Below are 16,461 nucleotides of genomic sequence, written 5' to 3'. Positions count from 1 at the left end.
AACATATGAGTGGCCAATAAGCACATGAAAGACGCTCAGCATCATTAGTTCTCAGCATCAAAACCACAATGAGATATCACTTCATACCCCCTAAGATGGCTAAAATTAAAAGGATGGACAACAACACATGTTGGTGAGGACGTGGAGAAATCGGAGCCCTTATACATGGCTTGTGAGAATGTAAAATGGTGCAGCCATGCTGGAAACAGTCTGACGGCTCCTGAAAATGTTAAACGGAGTCATTATAGGACCCAGTACTTCCACTGCTAGGAATATACCCAAGACACATAAACACATATGTCCACACAAAAACGTGCATGTACATGTTCAAAGCAGCAATGGTCATTATTGTGAAAAAATGGAAACAACTCTCACAGATCCCACAGAAGGTCTGCAGAGGGGTGTTACAGCCCCACATCCCTAGTGTCACACAGGAGGTTGGTGGCAGAACCAAGACTACCAATCTACCAATTCCAGTGCTCTTTCTACCATGATAATTTTCCTCCAGTAATGACATGAAGGGCAGTAAAAGGAAGGAAGCAAGAACAAATAAACATGAATTAATTAATTTTTAATATGTTAAAAGCCTATTGGTTGTGAAACATTGTGCCAAGGTCTTTATTATGTTTTTTGCCCATTTGCAGACGAAAATGCTGAGGTTCGAAAAATGATAGTAACTTGCATGACAGTCAGACAGTTGGTAAGAGGAGGAACTGAAATTCAGACCCAGCTATGCTCTGCGTCAAGACACGCGTTTTTCCCTACGCCACCACATTGCATCAAACTCGGAAGACTATTTGCTCTGTGCACACTTTCTATCCACCCCAGACCAGCCCTAACACCTGAAGATTCACGGTTCATCAGCGGGCTCTCCACTGCCTCTGCAACCCTGGAGCGCAAAGATTTCATGTCTCTTCTACCACAAACTCAAAGTTCCTTGAGGCGGGGCCCTCAGCCCCTAGCGCAGTGCCTGACACTGAGTGCGTGCTGTACATGTGGTTTGATGAGTGAATAAATGAGTAAATGAGTGAATGTCTCAAACGGAAATTCAAAGCAAGACGCTAATGTTCAAGAGACTTTGTGTTCTCCTTGCCTTACATTAACGACATTGTAAGACAAAAAGGCAAGACGTTCATGATTTTTTTCTGAGTGACAATGAGGGACTGTAAGGAAATGTACAGCCACTGCCTTTTATCCCCTTGTGTGAGCGCACAAGCCTTGGATGCTTTGTGCAGCTGATCCACACAGCGGGAGACAGCAGCCCTCCACCCCCCTGGCTCCACTCTGCCTCCCACTCTGCAGACGGTAGGAAGCATGCGAACCTCTCACCCCAAAGACTGCCAGCTGATCCAGGCTGCTCGGGGCCCAGGCAGGATAAACCACAAGCAAGGGAATCACAGGCTGACCAAACGCCCAACAGCCTTCCCTATATAAAACCTCAGAGGTCCAAAAAGGTTTGTTGGAAACATCTGAAGTATTCAGAAACCCATCAATTCAATACACACTGAACACTAGAATATTTTGGTACCATGCTAGGCTGTGACAGGGAAACAAAACAAAGGCTAGTGAATGCTTTACTGCTTAGGAAATGTTCCTCTCTTGACAAGCAAATAACGGTTGTATCCATTCTACAGATGGGAAAGTTAAGACTAGAAGACATCAAATGACTTGCCTGAGGAGGCTCAGGTGAGTATAAATGGACGAAGCACATTCATGCCTGGATCTTGTGACAGCACATTCTCGTGTTTTTTCTACCTGCCTTGGTCAAACTGTTTATGTATGGAATGAAAAACCTCTCCTAGAAATGCCAAGGTTCTCGTCTGCTGACAACACTTTCCTTGGTTCTAACTCCACCCCCGTGGCTAGGGCTCTGTTGTAGCAACCTGGAACAATTCTTTCTGGTACAGCACTGTGTGTACTTGGATTTCTTCAGGCTATTCCCTACATAATGAAGGTTTGAAGGGGTGGGTTATAGAGAAGAGTTGAAGGAGCATTTGACAAATGATCTTATTCTGTGGAAAAAATACCCATGCTATGAACTTCCTGGGGAGACAGCTTTTTAAGATTAATTCAACAAACCCACCAGCTTTGTTATTACCCAAACAGGTTTTGACTTGGATGATTCTGGACCCGAAGAACCATAAAGAGAGTCCTGACACGGCACATGATAAACATGAATCAGGGTGCAAAGCACAAAAGCTCTTATAAAATCAGAAAGAGATTTTTGGCCCTTTAGCCTGGACTTGACTTTTGGCAAGAAGTTACTAGATGCAGCAAAAAGAACTTGAGCTAAATTTATAGAGAATTAAGAACTAAACTCATCAGTGTTAAAACTTTCTGAACCATATCCACCTCAGAGGAGAAATTTTAGGTACACTGTCATCTTGGATAATCTAAACTTGGTAACAAATTAGCAAAATATTCTTAATAATGGACTAATCTTTCAAAGTCATTTAAGACTGAAAAAAGGCAGCATGGCGTCGCAGAAAGTTTTAAAAGTAACGGAAGCAATAGTGTTTGGTCCGCAGAAGTGAAATTTAAAAGAGACTTATACTAGCCCTTAAATATAAGGGTACCATGTATGAAGTTTACCTTTTCACTTTAGTTGAGGAAAGATTTGGAGAAAAATTATAATAATAGAGGTAAGAAACTAGTAATATACTACTAAAGATCTACAGAATCTAGTTTCCTGGAGTTTAAAAAAATGGATACATTCTTATACTTCTTAGATAATGTCAGTAGGGTCTTCTCTAAAAGGTGACATAGATAATTAAATGTCAGAATGGGTAGTAGTTTAACTAGAGCCATTGCTTTCAGAGACAAGCAGAAATCAACAAGCTCCAAAATTGCTAGAGTTGGCTCCAGGGAGGAGATGAGAAGATGGCTAAAGCTGGGTGACTGGGGAAGCTTGGGCAGAGCAGTAAAGAAACAGGCAGAGCAATGACTCAGAAGTCAGGACAGGGTGATTGGGGCCATCCAGAGAGAAAGTGATAAAAAATGAGACTAACAAAGTGTATTAAAAGTTTTGTTTTTTTATAACACAATCGAGGTTTGTTGTGATGGTAGATTAATTCTTCAGTACACCACAGAATTCCAACATCTATCAATAGATTTCTTGACCATCCTTTTCCCCATAATTTAATTCTGATATTTACAAAACATTACATTATTTCTAAATTTTCCATCAGGGTCATCAAAAACTAATTCTCATGACCCACATAACTATTTATTTGCATTTTCAGAAACTATCACTTGTTTCCTGATAGGAGTTGCAATTTGGCAGTGACAGTAAAGAAAGAGTCCAAGTTTAAGGCAGAACCAGGGGCAGAAATGAATATAGGCAAAAGAGCCAAGTGCTTTTCCTGCCAAACTTTTCCTTACACTTGTACAATTTTCTGTGGACGTGTGTTATACAGGACAACCCTTTTAACCTTCTGTATCCTGCCTCTCATATCCTCTTTCCTCCTGTAGACCTCTACTAGCAAACAAATCCCACTGGAATCTGCCATCCCGCTGTGCCCACCCGCACCTGCCCACCCCTACCAGGAAAAAAAAAAAAAAGCCAACACCCTCCAACCTGTTGAGCAGGCCAGAAGTTCAGCCAAACTCTTTGGACATCTCCACTGAGAGGACCGGACCCATAGCCCCAGGATCCTCCTAACGTCGGCCTAGGAATGATCTAAACACAAGTGGGTACAACTTCAGAACTTAAAACAATTTAATTGCATGCAACTAACAACAACAACAAAAAATTATTTTCTAAAAATGCAGACCTGCCTGTTACAACAACCTTTTAAAATGTTTTGCAAAGCATTCTTATTCAATAGTCCCCTATTATTGTGACTTTCCCAAATGTGTTGATGGTGGATCAGGTGACACTAAAACCATTACAAATTTCCTTAATTATTGCTTTTCAGTTGTGATGAAGCACGTGACTAATTTCTTTTCAATGAGCCACTGGCCTATGATGAAAGGTTTCCACTCCAGTTCATTTCAACAAACAGATACATTACCCATCACCCTCTAATCCCTTCATCTAACCTCCAACGAGAAATCACCAACAGCCAGGCCAGACCAGCGCTGCACAAACTGAAGGGGGGGGGGGGGTAAAAGGTGAAGCCAGTTCCAAGGTCAGAGTACAAGGACCATCGTAACCACCTCTGCCAACCCTGGCATTTAGGCCCTCACTAGACATCTTCCTTTCTCCCCAAGGAGCAAGTATACAACTATAGCTACACTTCGTGGCACTGTGGAATTTAGAAAATAATAGCATCACCCGTACTAGTAATCTTTCAGTGCATCTAGAATGTACTTCAGCCAATTGAGAATTTAATAAACCACATCTGCTTGCATTTGGCCAATGGGAGGAAAATCTTTTAATTTTTAGTCAAAACATTAAGTTATATTTGGCTCAATTTTCTATCATGTGCAAGGAAAACAAACTGGCATAAAAGCAAATAAGAATGCACCAGGTGGCCCATCCTAGTACCTTATTAGGTGTGGAAGTGAGATTAGTTCTTCTCACAGATACTGGCTAAAAATCCATTGACAGCACAGAAATAATCACAATAAGTATAACTCCAGCAGCAATGGGAAAAGTAGTATAAAGGACTTGCAATCTTACCTGTATCACTCATAACTGCATGAACAAATGGATATTTGTGCAGGTAAACAGGCAATATGCTTGACACACAGTAGGTGCTCAATAATTGTTTGCTTTTCTTCATGTCTCTTTGGGAGTATAAATCCCTTGACCCAGAGAGGAGAATTACTCTGTTTCAGTGAGAAACAGAAGATCTGTGTATACAGTTCATTACAATTAGAATAAGTTAAGCACTTTTGGTTGCAAGTAATAGAAACCCCAAGTCAAGCTGGCTGAAACTGCAAACTCCAGATGTAGGGCTGGAATCAGGGTGTGGCCCAGTGGCTCGGACAACGGGCCAGACACGTTTCCATATGAAATTTAAAACGTTTACCGTTCCTTACCCTAGCAATTTACAGTATAATACAAAAACACAAGAAAATGAGAATCAATTAAATAATTTCTTGCTTAAAGAAAGTTTCTAGTGATATACAGTACTGGTGGGTTCTGTAGGTTGGAAAGATCCATACAGGCAATAAAATGACAATGGACTAAAACTTTTAACGGAAAGGTAATGGAAACAGGCTTTTTCCATGTTTCTCCTTTTTTCTCTCTGCTAGTACTAAAACTCAGAATCCCAGAGCAGTCTTTTTTTTTTATTAATCTATTTTTAATTATAATTGACATATAGTATTATATTAGTTTCAGGTGTACAACATAGTAATTCATTTCTATACCTTATAAAGTGACCCCACAATAAATCTAGTAACCCACCTGCAGTCTTTAAGATCACAATAGTCTTAAAGAATACTGAATATAGAGATTAATATTTTTAATATTTCAAAAATAGGAACTTGAATGCCTGAAGTGAAGTTCAAAGCACAGTAAGTTCACTAAATGTATCGCAAACAATCGGGTAGTTTCACAATTCAGTTTTGAAAATAACTTTTAATGAGTATGAAAAAATGATTCAGACAAAGAACAAACAAAATTCTACAACCAATGAAAAAGATAGATTAAAAAACTAAAAACTGCCTCTTTGAATAGGAAAAGAGTAAAAGTTTATTTCTAAAGTCTCTGGTTTCTTAATTTCAGTTGGCAAATTTTAGCTGGCAAAATATCTTGGAAGAAATTAGTCAACTTTATAAATGCTGCTATAAAATAGTTGAAATAAGCAAATTGCTATTCTAATCTCCTGGTTGGCACCAAAGCCAACTTGCTTGCTTTCTTATGCCTGTTGCAACTTAAAATCTACTTGATGAAACTCATATGTCTGCAGCAGCAGGTTTCAGTAGTAGGTTTTTATTGCGTATACATGATTCTGTCTAGTTTTAAAGTGAGATCTTGGTTAAATACAGAAAAAAATTCCATCAAATGCAAGGTAAATCACAACTCTTTACTTTGAAGTTAGCAAGGTCCCCCAAACAAAGGGATGAATAATTTCAAAGCAAACAGAAATATTTCACAAATTTCATTTTTCCAGTTCTCTGAATGCTTGTTCATTTGACAAGACTTTTTCCAGTCAGTACATCAGAGCCAGAATGAACAATACAAACATGTGTCTTAAAACTTACATCTGTCACCACTGGGATTGTGCCAGTGAAATGCATGGATGTACCTCACCACACTTATTTATTTACTTCACTCAAAGACTGTCATCATTACGCATATCCAAATTTCTACCAATTTTTTGAAGGAAAAAAAAGCCAACATAGTGACTTTCCACTGAAAGAAGAATCAAATGGAAAGGTAGAGATGAAAAATGGAATGCAGAAAATATACATGTAGGACAGAATATGATTTTAGATTCTAAATACAAATCCAGGCCATACCCATCATATTTTCCCAGGCTGTTTCTTCCTTCCACCTTCCCTATCTTGATCAAGAGTTCTACTCCTATATCACTTACCCAAGGTTATAACCTTGGAGGCAAAATGAGCCAATACCCTCCACCATTTTCTGAATCCAGTCGGTCACCATGGCCGGGTGACAGCTCTTTGCAAACACCTTTCACCATCCTCAAACTGAGGCTTGCAAAATGCAGACGTATGATAAATATTCACAGAATGAAGTTCAGTAAGTACATGTTTTCAGGTACTCTACTTTTAAGATCACTATTAAAAATAACCTATCTTTTGTTTGGCTCCTGATTTGAACAAATGAACTGTTAAGAAATGTTTATGCAATCATCAGAGAAATTTAAACACAAACTGGATAGTCGACATTAAGGAACAACCAGCAATATTTTTATGTGTCATGATGGCGTTGTGATCACACTAAAAATAAAGCCATCCTTTAGAGGTATATACAGAACTATTTACACTGAAACTATATGGTGACTGGGATTTCCTTCAAAATAACCCAGAGTGGAGGTGGGGGAGCAGGTAGTGGTATAGGTGAAACAAGATGGGCCACATGCTAATATCAGTGAAGCTACTTCAGTAGGAATTCATTCTATCATTCCCTCTATTTCTGAATATGATCAACATTTTTTCATAATAATAAAGTGGACTTTTTTCTTATTTAACTGCCATAAGAGTACAGAGGCTGCAGCCAGCCTTTCTGAGTTCAAATACTGGCTCTGCCTAATAGCAGTTAGTTGACCTTGGGCAAGTTACTTAATCACTCTGTGCCTCAGTTGCCTCCTCTTGTGTTAACAGTAGCACCGACCTCAAAGCTTTTGGGGAGTAAGAAAGTAACTGTAATTAATGGCTGGCATATCACACGTACTTTATAAATTTGCTATTGTCATTGCTATCACTTCCACGGTTACGATTACTACTTTTTGCATTATTATCACCCACTGAGCAGTAAGCTCTATGCTGAGAATAGAGAGGTTCATAATGTGCAGAGTCTTTCTCTTTTGAGCTCTTGTGGTCCAGGTGGGGATTCAGGACACATACAGAAGAGGAAAAAGAACATTTACCTAAACACATTCTATGTACTAGGCACTGAGCTAACTACATTCCTTCAAGTGTATTAGTTTACTCACGCCGCACCAACCCTGGGCAATGGATTTTATAGGGGGAAGAAATAGAGTTGGGGGGGGGGGAGCGACCTGCTCAGGATGACGGGGCTGCCTGAGTCAAGGCCCTTTCTCCTTCAACAAGCTGGCAGCCCACGCTTCATCATAACTAAGTCGTGTAGGTAATAGAAGCCACAGAAATGGATGGAAAAAAACGTCACCACTGACCGCTCTGGGGAGGCCAGGGGCTAAGCTTTCTTGGGACAAGGAACAGAGCTCGGCCTCCAATGCCAGGGATGGGCACAGGGAACCAGAGGCATGAGATGGACCTGGAGGTACGCCCTGGGGTAAAGGAGCAGGCCATTCTGAAGGGCTCAGGGTACGGCGAGGGAAAGAAGTTACGGGTAAGGTCTCCTAGCGGCAATGAGAAGAGAAAGAAGGCTCCAACTGGAAAGGCACAAAAAAGAACAAAAGCTGATGAAACCTGACATTGACAGACTGGTCAGTTTTCTCAAAGGTGGTGGGTCCTCAGATCCGTTAGAATCACCTGGGACGCAGACTGAACAGCCTGGTCCCGGCCAGCTGAATCAGAGCCCTTGAGACGGGCCCAGGAATCTACGTTCCTACTATCTTCCCTGAGTGAGTCTGCTGTTCACTGAGACTGAGACTTTCTAATTAGATAAACAAGGAACAGCAGAGGAGAAATCAAAGATCACCAGTATACCAGTATCACCCAAGTGGTACAGCACTTCTCCTGACCTCCCCCCACCATTTGTCACCCTGTTGCCCGACTAATCTCCCGCGAACGCCACGTTTCTCATTCCCCACCTCAGCTTAGGTGCTCATTGCAGCTTTCTGCTGCTCAGCACATCAAATCTGAACTCCTCTGCCTGCTTTCAGGACTTTAAAGGGAGCCCTGGGGTGAAAGGGGGACAAGGAGGAAGGGGGTGACATTCTCCAACCCATGATAGCAGGCAGAAGCATTCAAATACGAACACTTGCAAAAAGAAGGTAGATGCCTGGCACCAGCTCCCCCCGAAGGTGGAGCCTCCTCTCCACTCTTCCTCAGGTGGCCTGGATGCCCAGGGCAAGCACATTTCCCTGAGACAGGGATGCTAGCAGATGCCGAGAGCTGAACTCTGCCACGCGCACCCAATATGAGCGTAACACAGGCCGAGTATGTGACTGCCGCCTAGTCCCACCTTGCTTCTATTGCTTTGGAGGCGGCTGCAAGCTGCCGCTCCCTCCTTAGAATGCCCCTCTTACTCCCCCACAACCTCTCCACTAGGGTTTCCAGGCGGGAGGGAATTCCCGCCCATTCTCAGGAATTTTTTTCGCTTTCCCGTTACCGAATCCCAAGAAAAATTGGTCGGGAAACCAGGAAAATCGGCTCATTGAACCCAGTAATATCCACAACGGGAAACAAACGTACTACTCACAATGTATCTCTCAGACATTTTTCCTATTTATCGCTATCTAAAGTTACATTGCGTTACAATGTTACACGCCACCAGACATGCATGCTGCCACACCAGAATCAGATATCACATGACCAGCTAATTTTAGCTCTTGTAAATCAAGCACATTTGATAATGGAGAACAGAAAAGAGTTTGTATTTACACAGAGAAATATTTATTTCCAAAACCCAGGATTTGACTACAAAGTTATCTTCAGGTGAATTAACTAAGGAAATCTAAGGTAGTTTACCTTAATATGACATTGTCGTCAAATCCTGGGCTGTGAAAATAAATATTTCTCTGTGTAATACAAACTGTTTTCTGTTCTCCACGATGAATCATTTCCACAAAGTAATGGCTGATACTACCAACCACATTCAATCAGCTGACGATTGTGATGTATGTGAGTGTTCTTGGCTCTCTCGGCTGCTGTGGGTAAGTCAGTCTATTTAAAAACAACTTGCACTGCTAATATTGTATTCCAATATCACAATAATTTCCAATCTCGTATCATAATGTTTTGTGGCACTTTTCAACTATAACTATTCCCTGCACAATATAGGTCTTTCTTAATTTTATCAATTATTATTTTTAATAAATACATAATTTAATATATTTTATAGTTTGCCATCACAACGAGTAAAGAGTATAAAGAATGTTGGGAATATTTTAGAAAAAGATAAAGATAACGAATCAGCTCGTTGCCAGATATGCTCGAAAACTTTGCAATGCAAAGCATCATCAACCAGCAGTCTACATGGGCACCTAGAATACATCCATGGAATGAAAAGGAAGAAAAAGTCTGAAATGAATAATGATGAGCCAATGTCTTCATCTTCTAAGAGACAAACGACAATTTTACATTATGTCAGGGGACTGGATTTAGAAGAAACCATAAGCAAATTAGCAGCCTGGGATGGGAGATCAGTCAACACCATCACCAAAAATGAGTTTATTAGGGAAAGTTTCACAAGCAAAGGAATGCAGTTGCCAAGAAGTCCGTCTTCAGTTATGACACTAATGAACACAGTAATCCAGAAATTGGATGTATTCAAATGTGATAATAAATAACTGAGTATTTCAATAGACGAGTGGATCAGTTGCAAGAATCGCAGGAATGTGAATGTCCACGTATACTGCGATGAGACCTCTATGAACCTTGGTTTAATAATAATACATGGGAACTGTCCTGTGAAAAAAGTGTTATCCTTGCTTCGGGAAAGATTAGAAAACTTTCAGTTAAAACTTGAAAGTGATGCAGTTGTAATTACAAGTGACGGTGCAGCTGTTATGGAAAAATTCAGAAAATTATCACGGACTATTCAACAGTTCTGCTACAGCCATGCGCTACCTCTAGCTGTGACAAAAGTATTTTAAGCTAGAAAGTTGAAAGGTGAAGCATCAGTGACTTGTAGCAGTGATAGTGAATTCAATGCAGATTCTGAATACGAGCAAGATGGTAACAGTGATTCTGAGTTAGTTGGTGTAGCCCGAGCTGATCAGTAGGATTTGCAAAATGATCTATCTTCGGCAATTAGCAGCATACGAAGAATTGCGAAAATATTTAAATATTCTCCAGTAAAAAGTTCTCTTTTGCAGCAAGAAATAACCAGGAGTGAAAAGAGGGAACTAGAAGTCGTTTTGGACTGTAAGACATGCTGGAACACACTGGAGAGAATGATAGATTTTTAAAGATCGTAAATCCGATTAAGACTGTTTTACAAGACTTGAAATTCGATCACTCATGGGAAGAAAAGTATTATGAAATATTGAGAGGTATGTTGAATTGCTTACAACCTGTAAGATTAGCAGTTGAAGACTTAAGCAATAGAGAAGCTAATATTCTCACAAGTAAAGGAATTTTTAAGCTCCTGTTCAGTAATTTAGAAAAACAGAATTCTTCAATGATCCAAATGCTTTTAAAGGAAATAAAATTAGAGTTGGTTAAACGTAGAAATAGAAATCTTATGTCTCTCACAAAGTACTTGAGCAACATTAGTTGTCTGTGAGATGAAAGAGGATGAATTTTTTGCCTTGTCAAGTAAGAATGAAATTACATGATTGGCAAAGTCATTAATAGAAAGACTTTTTAAAGGAACATTTACAACAGAAGAAGTTACAAGAGAATAAAGGACGTCCTGACAAAGAGTTCTGACATTAAATCAGAATCTGATATGAAGTGTGAATTGACTAAAGCAATATCAATTTCGACATCAATGCCTAGCCCTATGCATGCAGACAAAATATTTGCTTCTTTAAGGAAGGAAATGAGCTTATATGAAGCAATGCATTCTCTCACTCCCAACTTGAAGATGTTTTTAGACGCACTCATAACAATTCGACCAACGTCTACAGAAAATGAAAGAAATTTTTCCACATCAAGTATATTTGTTACAAAGCGAAGATCACGATTGTCTGATCGGGCAATTAATGGTCTATGTTTCTTAAAGTTCATTTTAAAAATGACAAATAAAAACTATTTGAAGTATTTTTTAAAATTTCAAACGAATAATATTTGCATTTGTTTTCTATTAATGTTTAATTTAATAAATAACATATTTAAATGAGATTGGGAATGTTAACTACATTGTGTGACATATGTAAAGACTCACTGTATACTATAAAGTTTGGTTAAATAAAGTTTGTATTAATTACATTGTTTACATTTTGAGAAAACCTGAAATATAACAGAAACCGAGCCAAAATGATACCGTAGTGACCCCTGTTTAGCTCCCAGGGCAAGAGATGCACTAATCATGAAATTCCGGTCGACCACCATTTAGGAAATTTTATTTACTCAAGTTTTGCGTCAACCTTTTACATATAAGAGTGTCTCAAACCTCTGAAAGACTGCGCCGGGGCCGAACCCCGTTGCCCGACCTTCTCTACGGTTTTTCTGTTTATTACCATTTACTGTTAAAGCCATTATTACAGATGATCAACGAAAATTAAATAAAAAAAGATTATTTCGGGAATTCTCAAGAATTCTCAGGAAATACGATTCCCTGTTCTCAATTCCCGAAGGTTCCAAAATGTCGGGAATTTGGAAACCCTACTCTCCACCTCCTACATGAATAATTAACTCAAGATCTTCAAAGCACAATAAGGTGGTAAAGAATGTCCCAGCTATGTCGGATTATCCACCCTTGACCTCCTGACACGGTGGAGTGATCCTGGACCCTCAGTTCAACCCCTGCCTCTCTAGCAAGCGCCCATGTGGTGCGGCCTCCTTGGTCTCTAAGAGCCATGGCTTATCCACCACGTTTCTCCCCTGTCCCAAAGCTCTCAGCCATGTGAGGAGAGAGGGGACCTGGAGGGCATTCTGGATGTGCAGGCCAGGGAGAAAGCCAGTTTGGGATCATCCCATACTTAGTAGTCAGGGTTCAGAACCCTGGCTGGGCTGTACTGACCTACCTGTATCCCCTTCTGTGAACCCATGGGGCTTGTCCAGCAACACGATTTGGATCTTCCACCACCAGCCAGCCAGTCCATGGTTCCACATGCTCCCAGTGAAGCCGGGAGCCCCCAGGACCGGGGACCAAACGCGTGACGTCTCTGTTTCTCCTATGGCACCTACGTAGTACCTGTGCATTGCATACTACATACGGAATAAATGCTCAGTTGGCTAACATACTGTTATTTTCATAAAATGTACATTTTTCTCTCTTTGCTTCCCTCTGAAGTTTATCTCACAAGTCAAATAAAGGGAGTGTTTGTTAACCGATTTTTTCAAGAAGAATTTTTTTTTTTTTACAATCACAATATTTTTGTGGTTGTTAGTGTGAGAAGCTGTTGAAGTTCGTCAAGATGGCTGTCCTTCCTTTTCGGCCGGGGCCGCCATCTTCCAGTAACTCGTCAAAATGACCAACACAAAGGGAAAGAGGAGAGGCACCCGCTATATGTTCTCTAGGCCTTTTAGAAAACATGGAGTTGTTCCTTTGGCCACATACATGCGAATCTACCAGAAAGGTGATATTGTAGACATCAAGGGAATGGGCATTGTTCAAAAAGGAATGCCCCACAAATGTCACCATGGCAAAACGGGAAGGGTCTACAGTGTTACTCAGCATGCGGTTGGCATTGTTGTAAACAAACAAGTCACGGGCAAGATTCTTGCCAAGAGAATTAATGTTCGTATTGAGCATATTAAGCACTCTAAGAGCTGAGACAGCTTCCTGAAACAGGTAAAGAAAAATGATCAGAAAAAGAAGGAAGCCAAAGAGAAAGGTACCTGGGTTCAACTGAAACGCCAGCCTGCCCCACCCAGAGAAGCACACTTTGTGAGAACCAATGGAAAGGAGCCTGAGCTGCTGGAACCCATTCCCTATGAATTCATGGCGTAAGTGTAAAAAAATAAAAGACCTCTGTAAAAATAAAAAAATAAAAAATAATAAAAAGATGATTGTCTTGTTTGGTTGACTCTCTCTAGTATGCATTTTCATATCAGATACAACTGAAACTTATCTAAGGAAATTACTCAAGACCCATGGCCAAGGAAAATAAAATAAGCGTAAGTGAAAGTATGATGTAGGTGAGAAATAATTTATATTAAAATAGAGGGAACAGTCAAAGGTAAGATTATTTTATTAGCTTTATGACCCAGAAAAAAAAAAAGTTTAATATGAGAGCATCCCTGCTTAAATTCTCCCATTCAGGCCAGTCTGAATTTATTACATGATTATTTTAATCCAAAATAATTTTCAAGTAGGTGTCAGTTTATGGGATGAGGCTCAACAAAACAGTAACATAAAACTGTTAAATTACTGCTTTAATACTTAACACCTTCTCACACAACAAAATGTATCTTGTTAAAACCCACTTCTCTTGGAAAGCACGGTAGTGGATTTTACAAGATACAAGGCTCTACATGTCTCCATATCTAGGAAAAAGATCAAGACCCAAGGCTGCATTTAAAGGACAAGGTTGTATTGTTGTTGCACCTTTTTTAATGTACAGTGTACACCACCCTTTACAATAGTTAAAATGTACCAAAGAACAAAAGCTTTGCCCTAGAGCATTTACAGTCTAGAGGCCAGATGGAATGAGCCACGGAAAACCCCAGGAACATTGTAGAAGCCACTGGAATTGAAAGGCTTACTCATCAGGCAAGTTTTCATGCTTGCTGAAGCTATACACCAGACAGACGTGGGGACATTAAATTCCTTTAGACACTGCTGTCTCTTTGGTTTGAGAACTATGAGTACATGCTTTGTTTTAACCTCTTGTTACACCAAATCTCTGGCAACAAGATTAGGGAAGCAAAGGCCAGAGCAACATAATTCCACATTTGCTCATTTTCCAGGTCTGGGAGATTAAGGACTATTACATAGGCTGGTGGGAAGAGAAAACCATTTATTGTACGATTTGCCTTTGACAGTCTACATCTAGACAGCCATGGCCTCCAGATAATAGAGTTTTAAAAGGAAAGGAGTATTTTTATTAGAACATTGCAGTTAAATTAATATTGAAGGGGGAAAAATTGATTGAATAAGCTTTCAAGAGCTCTTGAAGGTTCCAGGAGACTCAGAGTGAACTGGTCAGAAGCAGGTAAGTGTGTGAGAAGAAATGGGCCCCTGTCGGAGGCGGTGTAGGGGAAGGTCCATGCTGGAGACAAGCGGATCTGGGTTGAAATCTCAGCACTGTCACTCTTTACCTGTCTGACGTGGGAAAAGACACTTAACCTCTCTGAATTTCAGCGTCTTGTAAAATGGAGTTAAGAACCTCACTGGGTTTCTATGAAGATTAAATACAGTCATGTATATAAATGGGCTGCTTCAGCATTGAACATATAGCAAGTATTCCATTAATAATAGCTTTTCCCAAGCTCATTCTTAAGCAACAAGGAGGCCTGTCATCTCTGGAAGACACAGGGGTCCCTTCCAGGCGCACAGTGTATGGGGTGACCCACCCAGGCCAGTCTTGGAAAAGCATTTCACGGCCAGCACGTGGGTGACAAAGACACCCCCGGCCAGAGCCTGAAAGGCCCACTGGGCCAGGGAGGGAAGGGAGTGGAGGAACATCCCACCCGCTTCGGGCAAAGCCCAGATTCCTGGGCCTTAGCCTTGGTTCTGAGTCACCCTGGCTGGAGACCCTACACCAATCTACACTTCAGTGTCCTGTGGGTGAAAGGCAGGGGTCGGTGGCGGGGTGAGACACTGTCCTGAGGTCCTGTCTGGATCTAAAATCCTAAGCTCCTACTCTGTAATCTAGAACCCCCACCTGCTCACTAATAGACCCTGCGGCAAGAGTGGAGTCAAGCCTGATGGGGACAGGGATGGGTGCTCTGCCAGCTATAGAGGCGGAGGCAGAGGCTGCTTGAGAGAGCAGAGGGCCTCCCCCTTCCCTTTAATCAGGACCTGAAGGGGGGATGGGAGCTGAGAAGGCCCAGGGGATGGGGAGTGGGGGGTTGGGCTGGAGGCTGCTGCCTTGCAACTGCAAGGAGGAGGCACTGCCAAGCCTCACCATGGAGACCTAACTGCCCGCCAGCCTCTGTAAGAGGCCCCAGGCCCAATAATTGTGAAATCAAAGGACACAGAAATGCGTGAAGCTGTGACATCTAACCTTTAACATTAGGGTCCAGATCACCCCCAATTCTCTTCAGAGTCAGGGGTGAAAACATCCAGAAAGTTGTAGGAAGAGAATTCCAATTTTCTGAACACATTAACAGTCTGCTTTGCTCTAGCATGAATAATACCAGTATAATGCTTTCATTTGTACTTTATAAAAAAGCTCTTCTACCTGCTAGCACAGGTTTCCTCCTAGTAAAACAGAGAGGGAAATGAAGCCATTATCTGCATTCCGTGAAGTACCATATGGTTACACATGGGCATCCAGCCAGGGGAGGTCTCTCACCAAGCCTCTGTGCACAACTCAAAAGCTAACTAAAGTCGTTACACTATATTGGATTCACATCAGAAAAGGAGGACCAGAGTGCCGACAGGACGGCAAGCAGAAAACGCTTTGGCTTAACTTTTCTTACCTTCCAGTTTCAGGGTTACCTGGAGCATCTCAAAAACCACAATTGGAATTAGCCAAATTTTACTCTACCAACAGCTTGTTACTTAGTCAGCATACTTTGAAAGCAAGCATGAAAAATTCAGTCCTTTGCAAGACACATCATAACGTAATAATACTGTACGTATAAGTAGTCAGACCAAAAACAAACCAACCAAGAAGGATAAAGAATAAATGGACATATTTGTATTTTTCACGTCATTTAATCCCCCGATGGGACAGGGACTCGTCTGATACCCCACAGCAGTCAAATTCAAAGCGCAGATGAGAAAGAAATCCGCCCAGAGGTCTTGACAGGGCACTCAGGTTTATCATTTGATGGGGGCTCATCACCACCCAGCGCAGTGAGCTCAGTGACCTTGAGATGCACCTCCTTCCCAGATAAGACCCTAATAGTAGGAACACGTGGTAAAACAAACAAACAAACAAACAAAAAACAGAA

General features: G+C 41.0%; 1 pseudogene across 1 annotated transcript; it reads left to right on the top strand.

Annotated features, from left to right (window-relative positions):
* The first annotated feature begins 12,865 nt into the window (after positions 1 to 12,865).
* LOC308496618 (large ribosomal subunit protein eL21-like) lies at positions 12,866 to 13,348 on the top strand (annotated as a pseudogene). Its single transcript has one exon. The product of its transcript is annotated as a large ribosomal subunit protein eL21-like (transcript).
* Positions 13,349 to 16,461: the final 3,113 nt, after the last annotated feature.

The sequence above is a fragment of the Rhinolophus hipposideros genome, assembly GCF_964194185.1.
Source record: "Rhinolophus hipposideros genome assembly, chromosome: 4".
Lineage (NCBI taxonomy): Eukaryota > Metazoa > Chordata > Mammalia > Chiroptera > Rhinolophidae > Rhinolophus > Rhinolophus hipposideros.
The sequence above is the reverse complement of the archived record's forward strand: the minus strand, read 5'-3'. Positions and strand labels throughout refer to the sequence as shown.